Source organism: Ipomoea nil, unplaced genomic scaffold (genome assembly GCF_001879475.1).
Source record: "Ipomoea nil cultivar Tokyo-kokei standard unplaced genomic scaffold, Asagao_1.1 scaffold2115, whole genome shotgun sequence".
Lineage (NCBI taxonomy): Eukaryota > Viridiplantae > Streptophyta > Magnoliopsida > Solanales > Convolvulaceae > Ipomoea > Ipomoea nil.
The window spans coordinates 504851-524717 of record NW_017618543.1 but is presented as its reverse complement, the minus strand read 5'-3'; the positions used below and the strand labels follow the sequence as shown (position 1 = coordinate 524717).

The 19867-nt window shown below is 35.3% G+C and overlaps 2 long non-coding RNA genes across 3 annotated transcripts; one reads left to right on the top strand and one right to left on the bottom strand.

Annotated features, from left to right (window-relative positions):
• Positions 1–1381: 1381 nt before the first annotated feature.
• On the bottom strand, positions 1382–12594 carry LOC109148494. 2 transcript variants are annotated; one of them, XR_002048805.1, is made up of 4 exons: positions 12330–12594; positions 12139–12228; positions 11176–11469; positions 1382–1392 (listed from the first exon to the last, which is right to left on the bottom strand). It is a non-coding gene; the product is annotated as an uncharacterized LOC109148494 (long non-coding RNA). The 2 variants fall into 2 exon arrangements; XR_002048804.1 differs by lacking the exon at positions 1382–1392 and adding an exon at positions 10711–10750 and having other exon boundaries at positions 11380–11469.
• LOC109148495 lies at positions 3826–8589 on the top strand. Its single transcript, XR_002048806.1, has 3 exons — positions 3826–3836; positions 8294–8337; positions 8519–8589. It is a non-coding gene; the product is annotated as an uncharacterized LOC109148495 (long non-coding RNA).
• Positions 12595–19867: the final 7273 nt, after the last annotated feature.

Sequence of the window (19867 nt, the reverse complement as noted above, 5' to 3'; positions counted from 1 at the left end):
ATATTTATCAGTTCACAATTATGTTTTGGGATAAAGTACAAATAAGCCACTGAACTATTGGAGAAACAACAATTAAGCCATCGAACTCAAATAACCCTCAAATAAGCCATTGAACCCGGAAAAAAAAGAGCAAATAAGCCATTGGACCCTGAAAAAAAGATCAATTAACATTTTTTACAGGTTAACTCCAGGTTTTTGCTGATTGGATTGCCAAATGTTTATTTTATTTACGTTTATTATTATTTTTTATTAATATTATCCACTTGGATAGTATTATATTTTAAAATAATTATAATCAAAATAGTTTTGTCTTGTCGAGATTTGACTTGTTTATTTATTAGGGGTGTCAATACGGGCCGGCCCGCTTCATTAGGCCCGCCTCACCGCGGGCTTTTTATTTAGCGGGCTTTGGCCGGCCGGCCTGCGAAGCCCGCGAGCTTGGAACTATACAACTCAAGCCCGCCCCATGCGGGCTTGCGGGTCTCGCGGGCTGGCCCGTGGGCCATCACTTAAATTTAAAAAAAAACATTAATTAGTATATAAACATGTTAAAACCGCTTGAAATATGGCACCGAAAACTTCCATAAAATCCATAAACCTCGCCCAAATCTCCCGGATCGATATCGCGCGTTCAGCAGAACTGTAGAAGGGTGATCAAAGCAAGGGTTCAACAGCACACTTGATTTCTCTCTCGGCTTCGGATTTTCCCTCTACAATTCCCGTATGTGTATAATACATATATAAATATGTATGCTTACTAGACTTGGAGGCGATTTAGTAATTCATAAATATGTATGAATTGATGATTTAGTTTTAGTAATTATTTGATAGAGTTGGAGACGGATGGAGACGGGAGAACCGAAGAACTACGTACTCTATGAATTATTGAATTAAGAACTGGCGAAGGATTATTGAATTATTGGATTTCTCCCCTTCTACGTACTCTTAGATAGTTAGATCTACACATTGCCTAAGAATTAAGATATTATATATATGATTTTTTTTAAAAAAAAAAGATATTATATATATAATTTATTTATTTATTTTTGGCCCTCCGCGGACCATGCCCGTTAGGCCCGCATTTTTGCGAGCCTAATTTCTTGCGGCCCTAACCCGCCCCATTGCGGGGCGGGTGCGGGCTAACCCGCGGGCTTCGGCCCACTTTGACACCCCTATTATTTATTATTATTTTTCATTAGATCTTTTGTTTAAAAAAATAATAATAAATAAATAAATTAGATCTAGACAATACAAAACTACTTTGATTATAATTACTTTAAAATATATTACTATGTAGATGAATTATAATAATAAAAAAATATAAATAAAATAAACATTTGGCAATACAGTCAGCAAAAATCTGGAGTTAACCTGGTAAAAATGTTAATTGCTCTTTTTTTTTTTTCCGGGTTCAATGGCTTATTTGTGGGTTATTTGAGTTTGATGGCTTAATTGCTTTTTCCCAAATAGTTCAGTGACTTATTTGTACTTTATCCCTTATGTTTTATTGAATTGTTTGGTTGGCTAGCTTGTTGCAAACTAGTTGAACACTCTAAAGAGCTTGGAAGAACTCCTGAATCTATAATTAGTAATATGTGAATATATTTATCATTTCACAATTATATTTATCGAATTGTTTGGTGGGCTAAAATGTTGCAAACTAGTTGAACACTCTAAAGAGCTTTAATATCTTAAGGTGTTTTTAACTCTAAGTATCTTCAATGCCTTCCACCTATAATTTTACTGGGGTTTTGATGCTAACCTGGTTGGCCCGATCTTCTCTTCACAATCGAATTACAAAAAATATTTTAGAGTGATTTATTCGGAATCGAGGGTTTAATTTAGGTTGGGAAAATGGTTAATTTTTGGATTTTGATAAGTCCTCGACCACACCGGGTTATACGAACATAGGATTTGGGATGACGCCACAAGTGGGGTTTTACACTTGATAAGTCAGGTTTGCTATGACCAACTCACGGCCGAACTCATTCCGAGTTCTAGAAAACACTCAGTTTTCTAATTCAAAAATTCTCAACTCTGTATTTTACTTAAATAGCTATTAACAAACATATTACAACCACGTAAATCATAAATGAGATAATTATTAAAAATATAATAAGCTAATCCTAACCAACAAACTAGGATAAACATAAATAATAATATAATTCTAACAAACTAAATCTAAAATAATTTAAAAATAATCATCCTAATTAAGTAATTAATTAATTAATATAACTAATTCTAAAATATTTTCAACAATTCATGTGGCCACAACAGGTTTTCTCGTCGTCTAGACGATCGTCTTAAACATTTAACTTTTTAAGATTTTCAAGAGCTCTCAGAATTTTCAAGAGTGATAATAAAATTCTTTACTAGATCTAGTTGTTATGTGTTCTTATAAGTTATATATTAATGAATCTCCTGCACTCAAGGAATATTGATATACGTATATATGGTCCAATTTGGAGAATGTGTACGAGACATAGTCACTCTTTTTATGAAATAGATTTATTTGGCAGATATATTTAATTTCTTTCTAAACTTGCATTTCAGTCTAATTGGTACGTGGATTTAATTTTTGAAGATCATTTTCATTCCATGAAATTTCTCGGCATTCCATTTAAATTTGATCATATCTCCCCCTAATGCAGTGAACCGATCTTCATGCAGTCAATGTATCCATTGTGTCTCTCTGAGGGGCAATATTTGAGACAACAGATGGAGGTTGAGAGGTATACTATGGTGGTTATGTAATAGATTGGACTGCATTTATAAGAATAGAAACACAGATTTGGGAAATGTTTGTTTGAAAATCACGTTTTAGATGTAAGGGGGAATAAAGATATGCAGTGTGTCAAAATTTTTAAAGTAGCAGCCTGAATACTGCATTTCCTGACAAGTATCTGGCACATTGGTGTTTTGAAAAATAATGGTTTAGCAAGCAATTTAAATTTAGAGATTTAGTTAAACCCTTTTAGGTTCGTCAAAAGCGGACGAGTTGAATTCACCAGCGTTATTGATCCTTATATGCTTAAGAGGATAATCGGGGAATTGAGTATTTAATTAAATGACGTTTGCTTAGAAATTCGGCAATGAATTTGTTTGTAATTGACAACATGATCACATGTGTCTACTGGGTGGAAATATTGATAAACACCAAAAAGGATTCAAAAGTAGGTCATCAATATGACCAACAAGAGCCTTTGCTTTAGGCAAGGCAACATGGCCGTTCCAATAAAAATTGGGGTCCTGTGCAATATCATAATTTGGGCCCCATTTTTCAAATTTTTTTGAATATATTAATAATTCCAAACAAAAAATCATAAGTTGTTCTTGAGACACTTTATCAATAGTTTCATATTTTTGTAGTCTAAGACGCAACTTCATCCAATTTGTCATATTAGTCATATGATCGACACACGTTTCATGCTCTAAGTCTAACACCACCAGTCCCTAACATCTTCATTGACCAAAAAACAGTTTCCTATACTTTTTAAAAAAATATATCTTGTAACAAAAACAAAACACATTGTCAAGTTCTTTTGAATATACAAGCCAATTTCGATCACACTTATCTCCATTTGGCAAATATCTTGTGTAAAATGCTAATGAAAATCTTATTGAGAATTTACCTTTGGACCTTTATTTATTGATAAATCTCTTTTAGGACAATCTTTCATAATAATATCTATTAATTTAGAATCATGAGCATCCCAATTTCTTGGATCATATATGTCAAATAAAAGCGAATCATTTGGTTTATCACTGTGGCCAACATCATCTAAACAACTATCAACATTCTTATTATTTTCATTGTCATAGTAATATCTATCATCGTTGTGCACACTATTATTTAATTTTTTTTCAACTCACAATCATCTTGATTTTCATGAAGATTAGCATCTAACAATTTTTCCTTGACATCATCTTTTTGCTCATCTATTTGGTTGTTTTTTTTTTTTTTTTTTTTTTTTTTTTTTTTTTGTAATAAATTTTCAAGAGCTCCTTTTTGAGATTGAGTTAGCTGCTTAATTCTTCTTTTCTATTTACTCTTCTCAAACCCATGAATATTTTCTAGACGACATAATTATAAAATCCTAAGAAAAAAATAAAAAAAATATTTAGAAACTCTATGAATAAATAATTAATCATGAAATGAATTCTTGAATATATTATTCTAAAATCAGAATTATTAAGTCATGTAAATAAAATAATAAACAAGAATTGTGAAATAATACGTAATTTCAATTACCTATCAAGAAAATTAAAAAATCAATAGCACAGAAGCTAAGTTTTCTTTGGATCAATTCACTAAATTACGTGCTATCTGGGAGACGTCAAACAGCAAAAAAAAAAAAAAAAAAAAAAAAAAAAAATCAACCAAATTGCATTATGCCTACAAAAGTGCAAAGGATACAATTGAGATTTTCCTAAGGTAATTTCACTAATTTGACAGCACTACAGCAGCAACATTTAAATTAATTCAAATGTTCAATTACCAATCGTTATGCGTTGGACTCGTGTCCAGTATGCTTGCTGGACACGGGTAACAGTGCCGTTAGGCACTGTTATCTCCTTTTTTTTTTTTTTTTTTTTTTTTTTTTTTTTTTTTAAATTTCAGACCGCTTCATTGTAATAGTATATGTTCATAATTTTATTACTATATGTTAATAACTATACATTCATAACTCCATAACTGTACGTTCATAACTCTATAACTGTACATTCATAACTCCATAACTGTACATTCATAACTCCATAACTGTATATTCATAACTCCATAATTGTACATTCATAATTTTCGAAGCTCTATGTTCACAATTTTAAAGCTCTATGTTCATAATTTTATCACTATATGTTCATAATTGTAAGTTCATAATGTTAGAGCTCTTTGTTCATAATTCGATCAATAACTGTACATTCATAATTCCATACTGTAGATTCATAATCTCATAACTGTAGATTCATAACTCCATAACTGTAGATTCATAACTCTATAACTGTACATTCATAACTCCATAACTGTACATTCATAATCTTCGAAGCTCTATATTCACAATTTTAAAGCTCCATGGTCATAATTTTATCACTATATATGTTCATAATTGTAAGTTCATAATGTTAGAGCTCTGTGTTCATAATTTCATAATTGTATAACTGTATATTCATAACGGCATAACTGTACATTCATAACGGCATAACTGTACATTCATAATCAAAAAAAAAAAATAACACCATTAACGGCAAAACGCGCGCGATTTTTTTTTTTTTTTTTTTTTAACTAAATGACGCGTTTTTTTTTTAAAAACGACGTCGTTTTGGGCCCGTGTCCACAATTCAATGTGGACACGGGTCCAGGGCATAATTTGCCTTCAATTACCTAGGAGGCTAGGAAATTTGTTGTGAGAGATTTTCCTCTATGCCGCTAGGTATTAGGATAATAGGGTTTGTCCGTTTGTGGCCTTGTTAGTTTGATTGTTCGAATAGCCGCTGATATATCATATATATGCTATATATAATTTTTATTTTTATTTTTATAATAGGGGCCCAAATTTTGGGGGCCCTGTGTAAAGGCCTTGGGCAGACTTGTCCAGGACCGGCCCTGCAAGGCAACTTTGTTGGATTCAACATGGTGTTGTTCGTTCAGGTTTCAGCAGGGCCGGTCCTAGGTATGTCTGCCCAGGACCTTTGCACAGGGCCCCCAATTTTTGGGGGCCCCATAATTTATAAAAAAAAATGCATATATATTGTGTAAGCGTTGGCAATGCAGCATTACGGAACGGCGGAACCCTTTATTCTTGATGCGCAAGTCGGCAAGTGCACATTGCGCAATCCTATGTCCCCATGGCATTATGTATATAATATTAGGCTAATTAGTTTGATTTCATTACCAAATTTGCTGCTTATTTACGCAAATGGCTAATTAGTTTGATTTCATTACCAAATTTGCTGCTTATTTACGCAAATCTCACAAATAAAACTAATAACTAGGTATTAGACAAACGATTTCTTATCATGAGACACAGTGACTAATCCCCGGGGACGACTGACCTAGAGAGGATCAAACCCTTGACCAAAGTTAAAGATGGATGGGTCCCTTCCACTCAACCACGCCCTCCAAGTTACTCTTATTAGGTAATTAAAATTACTAAATATTTAACAATTTTTGTTTATCATTTTATTTGCATGACTTAATAATTTTGATTTCAGAATAATATATTCAAGAATTTGTTTCTTGATTAATTATATGTTCATAGAGTTTCTAAATAAATTTTTATTTTTTCGTTTTATAATTATGTCTTCTAAAAAATATTCATCTGGATTTGATAAGCTTAAAAGAAAACAAGAATTGAGCAACTAACTCAATTTCAAAATGGAGCTCTTGAAAAATTCATTATAGAAGAAACTCAAATAGATGTACAAAAAGATAATGTCAACGAAAGTTGTTAGATGCTATCTTCATATTAAGATGATTGTGAAATTGAAAAAAATTTAAATGATAGTGTGCACAACAATGACAGATATCACTGTGACAATAAAAATAATAAGAATGTTAGGTTGATAGTTGTTTAGAATTGCTCACAGTGATAAACCAAATGATTCGCTTTTATTTAACATTAGTTTTAATCTCTATTGTAAATGAGATTTTGGAAGAACTTGATATCAAAAGTTTGATGAATGATTTTGCGTCTTTTACACGACGCATGTCACTTTTTAAATGAAATTTTAGACGTATTTTTTATACAAAATTTATATTTTGAATTTTTGACACAGTTTTTTGAACAACTATTATTTATATATACAAATTATTATTATTTTTTAAAAGGGCCCAATTTAAGATATTGCACAGGATCCCATTTTCTATTAGAACGGCCCTGGGTTTCAGCAAAATGCTTCGTGGTGTGGCATGCACATGAACAGTGCCTTTTACACCCATACGTGAAACATAACTTGCTGCTATGCCAGAGTTATGATTTTGTGTTTGTTCTTGATAAGTTGATCATTTTTGCTTTTTATTCTGATTTCGAGAGTTGTTGTTGTTGCCACCTCGGCCTTACCTCTTCCCCGTCTTCTTCCTCAACCCCTCTTGGTGTTGCACAATTAAGCGAAATTGTGTGCTTCGGGCACCGGTGCAGAGCCAGCTGGGCATGCATTATAGATTTGCATCAAAAGGTGGTTGTGTTTCTATAGTTATGGGATGAGGGTGGTGTGGGAAAGAAGACAAGATCTCGGTAATCAAATTTGTGTCAGAAACATTCTACTTACACAACCTTAGTTGGGACACAATTTTGTGTATAGCTGATTTAGGATAAGTCATTTGACTTAAAGTTTTGAAAGATCAAGGTAAGGCAGTCAAATTGTGATTTTAGAAAGGATCATTAATATGTAGTAGTCAAATTTATCCTTTGGGAATTTCTATAAGGCATAAGGGTCCTTTGCAGGAATGTATTCATTTGTTAGGGGTGACGTAAGAAAAATTAAGGTGTTGGCTTTTTGGGCCGCATCGCTCGTGAAATTCTTAACGATCGTGTTTTCAAGGTGATGTAAGATCGATATAAATTTCAATATCAAGAGCCCATGTAAAATAATCACTCCCGTCCAGAATAAAATGAGAGAGGAGTATACTTTTTTTTTTTTCTTAGGCTGTGTTTGGAAACTGAAAAAATGATTTTTGAAAATCATTTTTCGAGTTTTCAGTATGTGGATGCAATTAAAAATTCCAGTCAACGGAAAACATTTTCTGTTGACTAGGGAAAATGTAGTCATTTTGGGGGAAAATAACTTCAGCCAAAGTTTGTTTAAAAGTTTCCACTGGAACTGAAGCAAGAACTGAACCCTACTGGTGAAAAGTTTTACTTTTATAGACAGATTAGATTAAACTATAAAATGGGGTATGAAATGGTTCAATGATATATTCAATAGCTTCAGTTTCTTTTGCAAATCAACATATGTTGCTGGCTAGGAGGAACATAAAAAAGGCAAGAAAATTGAATCATATGACATGCAATTGGAACCCTTACATATATGAAACTGGGCGTTGTGTAGTTACGGTAAACAAATATATTGAGGACCTGATTTCGTTCATCCATTATCGGTCTTTGTTTCAGGCTACTTAGCCAGCCGCATTTCCCCTTTTTCCAACCGCAACTTTTATACTGAAGCCTTTAGCATTTGTGGAAAAACATGATTGCTTCCTGTTTCCGTTTATAACCAGTACATTTTCTTTTTTTTTTTTTTTTTTTTTTTTTTTTTAACTTGAGTAGGTACTAGTTTGATTTGTCTGTTGAAGAAGCTGCATAACGTTTCGTGATGGAGCCAGTGGAGGTGTTGCCACTAGTATGATTCTCCCCCCTTTTCTCCATAACTTAAAACATGTGCATGCACAGCATAGAAGGACTGAAGGACAAAAAGAATTTGTCCTTATTTTTGTGCTAAAATCGGGGTAACTTTTTGAATTGGCAGTTGTGAATATTGTGGTATTAGTGCCTGCCTTATTGTGATTTTGTGCTTCTTTCAGTTTACCATGTTGAGCCAAATGGATGGAAGAAAGTCAAGAAATTGTCATGTGATGATGTTGGAGAGCTTCACTACCATTACTACCCAGTTGAAGCAGCAGCAGTGGATCGGAGCATGAAATGGCCCAAGTGCCCATTGCTTCAACTTATCCTATTTGCTACTTCGTATTTGCTAAATGCCTTGATTTCTTCATCTTATTTTCCTGTTTATGGTTGCACATTTTAGTTTGGTTGAGATGATATTAGTTGTGCTTCTTCGTTTTCCTTTCTTCACTCACTAACCACATTGTAGCTGAGATGATATTAGCTGTGCATCTCGGTTTACCTTTTTTCATTAATCACATTTTACTTAGAGCTGTCAAAACGGGCTTAGCCCGCCCGGCGAATGCTGCCATCTCCTCCAAAGGCGTCTCCAGTCTCTTGCACCATCTTGATGGCCATCCCCACATGCTCTGACACATTGCCGATATCATGCTTAAATTAGATTTCTTGGTATTCCGTCCAAGCAGATCTTGATCTTCGACTGAACGTTGAGAAGAGAGTATTTTCGAAAATAAAATTTCGTACATTAAAATTCGTATTCGAAATCATCTAAGAACAAATAAATATTTAATAATATACAAAATTATAAATACTAAATATAACAACAATTTATATAATTAAAAATAAAAATATCATTTAAAAATAAACAAAATTAAAGAATTGAACAAATAGCAGCCTGTAGAGACATAGCCGGAGCGTTATGCCGTGCAACCGTGTGCACCATGCATGGTGCACACGGTTGCAAACGACGTCGTTTTGACGTCCAATTTTAAAAAAAAAATCTCAGTTTCGATTGTTGTTAACGGTGTTATGTTGTGCATAATTCGAACTATATAGTTCATTCATTCTGGATATATAGTTCATTCATTCTGGATATATATTTCATTCATTCTAAATATATAGTTCATTCATTCAGGATGTATAGTTCAATCATTTTGGATATATAGTGTTGGAAAAATAGCATTAAAATGGCATTTTAAGTGGCTATTTTGTGGTACAATTATCATCAGTGGGGTCCACTTCCGAAATGCACTACAAGAAAAATGCACATAGACAACGGTTAATAACCGTTGTCGTAGGGGTATAATTTCTGTTGTTGAAGCCGGTGTTGTTGTAAGTCCTGCGCATAGACAACGGTTTTTTAACCGTTGTCTTTTCTAGAAACAACAACGGTTTTTTAACCGTTGTCTATTAAGTGTTGTTGAAGCCAGTGTTGTTGTAAGTCACGCACATAGACAACGGTTAATAACCGTTGTCTTTTCTAGAAACAACAACGGTTTTTTAACCGTTGTCTATTAAGTGTTGTTGAAGCCGGTGTTGTTGTAAGTCACGCACATAGACAACAGTTAATAACCGTTGTCTTTTCTAGAAACGACAACGGTTTTTTAATCGTTGTCTATTAAGTGTTGTTAAAACCGGTGTTGTTAAAAGTCACGTACATAGACAACGGTTAATAACCGTTGTCTTTTCTAGAAACGACAACGGTTTTTTAACCGTTGTCTATTAAGTGTTGTTGAAACCGGTGTTGTTAAAAGTCACGCACATAGACAACGGTTTTAAACCGTTGTCTTTTCTATAAACGACAACGGTGTTTTAACCGTTGTCTATTAAGTGTTGTTGAAACCGGTGTTGTTAAAAGTCACGAACATAGACAACGGTTTTTAACCGTTGTCTTTTCTAGAAAAGACAACAGTTTTTGACCCGTTGTCTATTCAATGTTGTTGAAACCGGTGTTGTTAAAAGTGATGCACATAGACAACGGTTTTTAACTGTTGTCTTTTCTATAAAAGACAACAGTTATAAACTGTTGTCTATTGTGTGTTGTTGAAATCGCTGTTGTTGAAAGTCACGCCCATAAACTGTTGTCTATTGTAAAATAGACTCAACCCATTTTTAACCTGCTTAAATTTTAATCATATAAAAAAAATCAATTTATCCATTCACCATGGCCAGTGTAGTTACATAATTTTGAAGAAGCTAAGCAAGGTTCAAAATAACAAGTCAAAATACTTTCATTACCAATTCTAATCGAATCATCATCCAAGTCATAATACTACAAAAAACAATTCTATGAACCAAGTCTAAATGATTACAACGTCAAATCATACCTACTCTATATAACTTGATAGAATATCGGCCCATTCTGAACGCACCAGATCAATAACCGCTTTTTCATAATCAACTTGTTGGAACTACATGTAAAAAGTGAGTAAATAAATTAGTATAGATATAATAAATTTGCAATGAAATGCGAACAGTGGAGGTATTTATACACTACACAAGAATAAAAGTGAACCATTGATGCTAGTGCAATATCCAACAGCTAGAAAAGAAACCTAGAATAGCTAACCTCAGCAAGCATATGTAAGTAGTGTAAACAAAATGATGCTAAGGAAGAAGAGTCATAATTATATATAGGGAAAGAAATGCAAACACACCTGGGTGCACAGATTTGGGAATGTCAAACTTAGTAAAACAAGGAAGAAAAATCAAGAACTCAAACTCACAATTCCATGTTAAATTCCAGTAAACTAGTTCCAGTAACCAGTTTACTAAACAAATGCACCACCATTTAAAAATGAATCAAAAAAATCATAAACCAACTTCAACTACGTACATGAAAACATCAACTTACAACTACTTCTGAATTCTGATTATCTTTTCCATATGACAGCTCAAAAATACATTGCTACTGAGTACAACTGTTTCCTAAAACTCTTCATCCGTACCTCCTATACTATACGTATTCTTAATTTTACAAATTACCAATTATCGAAACTGAATAAGCAAAACAACAATAAATGAAGTTAAATATGCAAACCTCTTCATATGACAAACAAGACTGTGTCCATGAAGAACATAGAGACGATCACAACTATTGCGCGCTCTCAAAGAAATCAAAGCTCTGAACCTGAAAAGGGGTAAGTTCAAGACATACAGACAACACAAAGTTAGCATAAAAATGCTAAGTAAGGCTCACTTTGCCCCGTAAAATATTAACATTTGTAGTTTGAAAATAAACATACTTTTAAAAGATAAACAAGAAAGGAATACTATGAATTTTAAAATATACATGTTGGAAAAGAGTACATCATATCCTTTTTCTTGAGATTAAAACACTAGTTAATTGAGAATAAATTCAAATGCCACATACATAAGACATTATTAAAATGATACAACAACTTCACTTAAGAACATATTTCTCATCTCTTTCAGATGGTAAACAATTCCACTTTAGTCAAAGGCATTTTCCAGTAGCCAAACATTTGTAGATACATATACGTAAATTTCCATAAGTAAAAACCAATGCAAATGCATAGATCCTGCTGCCAATTAACATTTTGAAAACCAACAAGTGTATAAATAGATAGCAGATACATACACAGCAGGAACAGTTAGAGCAAACTCATTTTGGATGGGCATAAACCATTACAAACTTTAAAACATGAACATACACTATTTTAGAAGCAAAATAACACCATATTAACATAATTTCTAAGGAATTAAAGTAGCAAAAATAGCCCATAATTTCAATAATAAAACTTAGGGCAAAATAATAGGGACACCCATGAATCCTTACCTTCTTTCACAGCACTTCTAGAGTATGATTCCCCCTAATCCTAGCCTTCTTCTCAGCTCCTTCTCCTAATAGCACCCCAAACATACATAGCTAGCAACGAACAACATATAAACAACATATATAAAGAAGTATGAACATGTAGGCAGTATGAAACTATGAAGTATGAACAAGAAGTCATTATACCGCAATACCTCGACGGCTATCTGGACTCGCGACAACGGCCTGGAGGCCTGGACTCGCGACGGCGGCCTGGAGCCACGGCGGACTCTGGACTCTAGGGTCTAGACTCGCGACGGTGGCCTGGAGCAATTACCGACGGCGGCCTGGAGCAATTACCGACGGCGGCCTGGAGATGGCGATACGCGGCGTCGGCGACGGCTCTCTACAGTCGGCGAAGTCCCTCCGTAGTCGACGAAGTCTCTATGTATGAAGTCTGAGTCGCGACAGTTTGAAGAATAGAAATTTTTAGGGATTTTGACTGTTCAAAATTTTTATTTCTAATCATTATTTTTATATATTATAATATAATAATATTATTATATTATATAGTATATATTACACGGCTCGCGAGCGGTTCGACTAGTCACGAGCCTAGAATATTTAGGCTCGGCTCGTGCTCGAGCCGAGCGGCTCACGAACGACTCGGCTCCTCTTATATAGAGAATGGCGGAGAGCACTCTAACTGCGGAGAAGTCTGACGAGAATGGCTGTCGGCGGAGATGTCTTAGTTCGCAATTTTGTCTGAGGGAAATTTTGTCTTAGTTCGCAATTTTGTCTTAGAGGGAAGACAAAAATTTCGTTCCCAATTTTGTCTTAGAGGGAAATTTCGTAAAAAAATATTAGTTTTATTACCCGGGTCGCTAGACCCGGCCAATTAAAATAGTACCGGGTATGAACATAGATTTCAATTCAAAAATTATGAATATATAGTTCGGTAATTATGAACATAGAACAATGTGCACCATGCATGGTGCACATGGTTGCACAACATAATTTGCCCTTTATTACCCGGAGGTTTATTACCCAGACAACTCACGGCCCAATTATATTACAAAGCTAAGATCGCGGCAAAAGAAATGGGATATAGCTAACTGTACGGCATCGATCAACTACTCTTTTATATCCATTCTCCACGTGTCCCATGCATGCCGGAAGGGTCGATTACCAACATATAGCTAACCTTGTTAGTTATGCGCTAGCCGGAATGGTCGATTACCAACCCCGGCCCCTATCATACCGCCCTTAACCCCTACACACCATACCGCACCATTCTGAACACCACACCGCACCGCGCAGGGCTGTTTTAGGCCATGTCGGACCGGCGCGACCGCACAGGGCCCCCAATTTTTTTAAAAAATATTATAAATATAATCTATTGTTTTTTATACTTGATAATTATTATTATTATTTTTTAATTCATAGATTGGTCTTAATTGTAATATAATTGAAAATAAAACTTTAATGAATTTACTTTGAAATTTTGGTGAATAATTTTATATTTAAATATGAACGAAAATAGAACTATTAAATTAACATTTGAATTGTATTCTTTCTTTGTTAAATTATAGGTAAAAATAAGGTGTAACACTTTAGTACACAAGAGTTGGTGTGACTTGATGGATTTAGCTTTGTTTGTTATGTTAAAGGTTTTGGGTTCCATCTTTCATGGTGCCATTCTTAACTTATTTTATACAATCATTGTTTTGGTTCTCAAAGACAACACATAAGCGAACTGGTAATATACTAGATGTTGCGCTTGAATACATAAGTGTTGGTGCGGCTTAGTGGGTTTAGCTTAGTTTATAATGTTAGAGGTCTTAGGTTCTATTCTTCTTGGAGGGAATTCTTTAACTATTTCCTAAAATTGTTGTCTTGGTTTTAACAAACAACACAGAAGCAACCCACTTATATATCAGATGTTGCACCTTTAGACATAAGAGTTTGTGTTGCTTAGTTGGTTAGATTGCTTACTTGTTAAGGTTGGGGTCATAGGTTCGACTCTTGTTGTTAAAATCTTTGTCTTTATTTTATATACCTGTTAAATAATAATGCGCAAAGACAACGGTTTTTTAAAATCGTTGTCTTTATAGTGTTGTGTATTCAAATACGCTTAAAGACAACATACCAAAGACAACGGTTTTATAAAACCGTTGTCTTAAACAAATAAAGAATGCGCAACGACAACGGTTATATAAAACCGTTGTCGTTTTTGTGTTGTGTATTTGAGTACGCCCAACGACAACACACCAGCGACAACGGTTAAATAAAACCGTTGTCTTTTTTCAAAAAAAGAGCGCACGAAGACAACGGTTTTAAACAACCGTTGTCTTTCTAGTGTTGTGTATTCCAGTGCGCTTAAAGACAACACACCAACGACAACAGTTAAAAAAACCGTTGTCTTATTTAATAAAAAATGCACATAGACAACAGTTTTAAAAAACCGTTGTCGTTGTGGTGTTGTCTTTTCACAAAATGCACAAAGACAACACACTTATAACAACGGTTAAGTAAAAACCGTTGTCTTTGACAAAAGTGTTGTATCAAAGACAACGGTTTTGGACCAAACTGTTGTCTTTTATACAAAAGACAACACTTTTCTTAAAAACTGTTGTCTTTCTAGTGTTGTCTATGTGCATTTTTCTTGTAGTGATGGGTCGGGTCAAAGTGGATTAGGGTTCTTCGTAGTGAGACGAAGAGATTGATATATTGTACGCTCAAAACGGATAATGGGTGAATGAGATATTGATTCTCAAAGTAGATCCATTGAGATGGAAAAATGAAGGGAAAACGATGAGCTTTTGTCCCACATTGGTTTGGGAAGAGGATTTGCCCCACTATTTATACAAGAGTCTTTTAAAGGTTTATTGAATTGATATATTGTATGTTGAAAAGGCTTGATTCAAACCTAAACTTGTGTGCTTAAGTAGTTTCGGCCTTGTGCCCGTAACACAGAAGAGGGAGGGAACATCATGTGCGATTAAATAATACAGTTTTTACTCTCACATTTTATCGTGAGAAGCCACAACACTCCTAGCACTTTTGGGAGGTGGCAAATAAGGTTTTAAGGAAAAAGGGCACTTCGTCTGACTCGTACTTACGCTCATTCTTCCACTCCTTCTTTTTGGTTTTGGAATTATGCTCTAAGCATCAAATCCTTTATCCTTTCATGTTGGTTGGAATTGTAATCTGGAGGATTACAAGTTCCATTTTGGTTGATATATATATTTTCGTAGATATATATATATATATATATATATATATATATATATATATATATATATATATATATATATATATATATATATATAGGGTTGAGTTCAAATGAGGACAACAATATATAGAGGACTGTGAGGACAAATAATAGGCACACAACAAATTAATACCAGGCACACAACTTAATACATAATGGCACACAAGAATAAATGTAAACATCAGGTTTCGAACCCAGGCTCTGAAAATTAACAAATCTAGCACGCGGCATACAAACTGTGGCACACGACTACATTCGGTCATGCACACGACATACCGGCAAATGGCACACACTACATCTGTCCTCACAGTCCTTTATAATATACTTGTCCTCATTTGAATACACACACACACACACACACACACACACACACACACACACACACACACACACACACATATATATATATATATATATATATATATATATATATATATATATATATATATATATATATCGAATAGTATTTTATATATTTTCGTGTGTATATATAAATACTATTTTGCGAGATTAAATCCACTTTGGTTCATTATTTCCCAACAATCTTAAAACCTTATCTTTTTGATAATGAACAAGTCGATGGATTCCAAAAGTGTTGGATCCGTGAATGTTGCTTGTGGTGCACATTCAAATGGTCGGAACAGCAACGATGTTGCACATTCCGTGATGCCGGTTGACGGCAGCAACGTTGGAAATGATATTTCCATGGGAGTTGCAGAAACACACGATGGTGCTACGGAGAACTTTGGTTCACGAACCGGTAGACCAGTGGCTGGTGGCACACAATTGGTACCTATTGTGTTGCCTAGTGGATTGGCTGAAAGCCACGAAGGATCCAATGATAGTGTGATCACTACATGGTCTGAGGACTATTGTAGTGTGAACAACGACTTCAGCGATAATAAAAGGAAAGTCAAACGAAAGTTTAGGCCTGAAGATGATTATGAGGAAGAAGTGAGCAACCACTACGAAGCGAACCGTCATCATGGTGAAAAGGTTGCGGACAACTTCGTTTGGGTTAAAGAATGTGGATGGTTGGACGAGTGAGGTCACAATCAAGGTTTCTTTAACAGGTACCCCCGATGTGCGCTATGGGACCACCCTTCGTGGACTGGACGGTTGGAAAATGGAACAAGACACACGTGTTTGAAGGACTACTACGAGATAGGAATAAGGAATCTGTTTCCAATGTATTTTCCTATTTATTTATTTGTGGAATAAATATTGTAGTATCCTTGTAATATTTTTATTTGAATAAAAATATAATTGTTCCATTGAGTTGTTGAATCTTAGTACATACGAATTATTTGTTAGAATAATGTCAAATGTATGAAATGCTTCAATATGGATGCCTAGGGCATCACTTAGCATTATGTGGAAAAATGCTAAAATGGCTTAACGACCGGAACAAAATGTAACAAGCATGTTACATGTTTGAAATCTCGTAACGGACTTCGGTTCTAGTTCATATAGATTTCAAGGATAATCAATTTGTCAAAAAATGGGATAACTATATAATCGTGAGCGTCACAGCTTAAGTGTTGAATATTTTAAATAATATTTTGAGAACGATTATATGAGTTTGATTCAGCTAGTCAGAAATTTGGTTGATTTGATAATGTTAATTATGTTAAAATTAACTTGATCAAAAATTCTAAATTATACTAGTATGAAATATAATTTGAGACAAATTGATTGGGACATCAAAATTAAGCTTGAGCTTAATGAAAAATGCTAATTAATTCCCGGAAATTTATTCCCTAAAATCCAAATTAATTTCTTAATTAATTCCTTGTGGCTTTACAATTCTTATCCTAATTTCCCTTTGAAATTAGTTGAGGGACCTAGTTTGACCAAATCCCTTACTCTTTTAATTTGGTCAATAAGTTGTACCTTGTGCTTTAGCCCTTGCACCCTAGACTTTGTCTCTCTCCTAACTAGTTTTGGGAGGAAGGGGCTCTTTTGGTCATTTCACACAATGCTAGCATTAAAACCCTACCCTAACCAAGGAATCCAAATCATTTTTCAGGATTTCCCTTCTCTCTACATCTCTTTCTTGACCCCCTACCCCTCCTTCTCTCTAGGAAATCCTAGAGTTGATCTTCACAAGTTCTTCAAGAAATCCCAAGCCAAGATTCCAACTTTCCAACACTACAAGGCTAGCAATGGTAAGATCTATCATTCCCTACCTTTTCCTTACAAGATTCCTCCATCTTTTCTCTAAATCTTCCTTCTACCTTGTGGGTTTTGGGAGTTTGTAGAAGATCAAGTGGTGGGTGAAGTGCTAGGTTGATCTAGAGGAGCTTTGGTCTTGCTTTGAGGTTGAAGAAGGTGTTCTTGGTCTACAAGAGGTAACCCATGCTACACAAAACCTATTTTCACTTGATACTAATGCTTATTGGCTTCTATGTGATATTCTTGATGTGTTAGAGTGATTGATGCATGATCTTGTGATAATGCATGTTTATATCTTTGTTGTATGGAAGTTTTGGGGTCCTTTGGACTTGAACTTGACCTTGAAAGTGCAAATTTTGCGAATGCTGATTTTTGGGCCCTGATGTACCCCGCGGGTACTACCACGGGTAGAGCCCTACCCGTGGCCCCACCCGCGGGGTACCTATTTGAGAAACGGTGGCGGATTGTCCGGCCACTGCTTCGCCCACTCGTGTGTGATTTTTTGGCCCCTGTTTGATTGGATTGTTGAGCTTTTGTGTGTCTCCTTGATGTTACGTATGTCTAGAGCAATGTCTTAAGTATCCATGTTAGGACTTGGTGTCTTGAATCGTGCTAATGATCCAACCTTGTGATTCGTTGGATTGATGTTGAGTCTTTGTGGTTCATTGGAACTATTTTGGTTACCCGTTTGATATGCATGCTAGTCTTGGTGTCATTGATGCTAGTATGTGTTGTTTGTCCATTTCTATTGAGGATTGGCAACTCGTGTTGCCAATCATGTTGATATTGGATTGAGGTCCATTGTTGTTGTTGAGTATCGTTTCATGTCCTTCATTGGAACCCCTTGACTGAATCCCTTGATGTGATCCCGTGTGTATGATTATTCCTTGATTAAGCTATTGTTGAGCTTATCCGTTGTTGTACACACTTTGTGTGGAATCTAGGTGTTGTTGTATCTCTAGATTCCGTGTGTATTGACTCTTGTTGGGATGATGGATTGATGTGATGAGATGATTGAGCTGGTAAAGTGGACAGTGTGGGGACTTATGTGTGAATGCATCCGGTAGTGGGTTTAAAGCTCCGGATTGCCGTTTGGTTACTTGTGACTTGTGGGCAACATGGGAAACTTATTCCAGTTGCCAGAGATAGTAGCTAACCCGTTGAGCTTGGAATCTCAATAGGGGGTGTATACACTTAAAGTTACTAGCTCTACTTCCATTGGGCTGCGGTCCTTGTCATTGTGATGACACTATGCATGTGATCCGGGTCGTTGCGATGACTACGTGATACATGATTGTTGATTTGGAGCCCTCCACACTGATCCACTATGAATCGAGCCGTGGTGCTGACTCCACGGTATATGACTTGGTGCGATTGTGTCCTATGAGGACTTGGAACTCGTTGTGGTATGAATCTTGTCTTCCATTGCTTAAGAGCATGTCGTTTGTGAATCCTTCATTGTGGGTCGTATGTTGTACCTTATTGTTGAGCTTGTTGCTTGTGGTTCTATTGTCTTATTGAGCATGTTGGACTTTGTTCTTTGTTGTGAGTGATTGATGAGTCTATTGATGTTTCCTCTCTCGGCTTTAAAAATGATATATACTGTATTCCTCTATCTCCAATGGTTTTGCTTATATCTGTATATTATGATACTTAACGCGTGTTGGTGGGTTACCAGCATTATTCGTTGACCGGGTGTTATCCCTTATCTTTTACAGGTTGAGTAGCTTTGGAGAGCGCGCTAGTAGTCTGTAGATAGATTAGATCTCTTCCTTTAATAATTGTTGAGGTCTGTGAGCCTAAGTAGTTGAATTGTTAGACTGCTTTAGTTGTAGTATCCGCCTGTGCACCTATGTTTGATATAGGTGTGGCATAGCACCTCCATGTTTAGACGTTGCTTCCGTTGCTTAATGATTAATGTTTAGCTTTATGTCTCTTGTTTAAGCTTTTAAAATGTTGGTAAAATCGGGGGTGTTACAGTTGGTATCAAAGCCTAGGTTTGAGCCTAGGATGTTAAGAGTTGGACTTTAAGAACCTAGATTGGAACCTAGGTTAGTGCTTTCAAGCGTAAGACCTTAAGAAGTTAAGCTCGAATCCTAAGTGTTTATGTACCTAAGTCTTAGGAACCTTAGGACGCGCGGTGAGGTTGTGAGTTCTCTTATCATTTTCTGTTATGCTTCCTGTGCTCTGTTCTCCTTCCAGCTTTGGTTATTTTAAGTTAAGGCACCGGGTAAGGGTGCGGGCTCTAAGTTTCCTCCCGTTATCGTGTTGTTTCTGTAGAAGTCAAGGATGACACCATCGAGA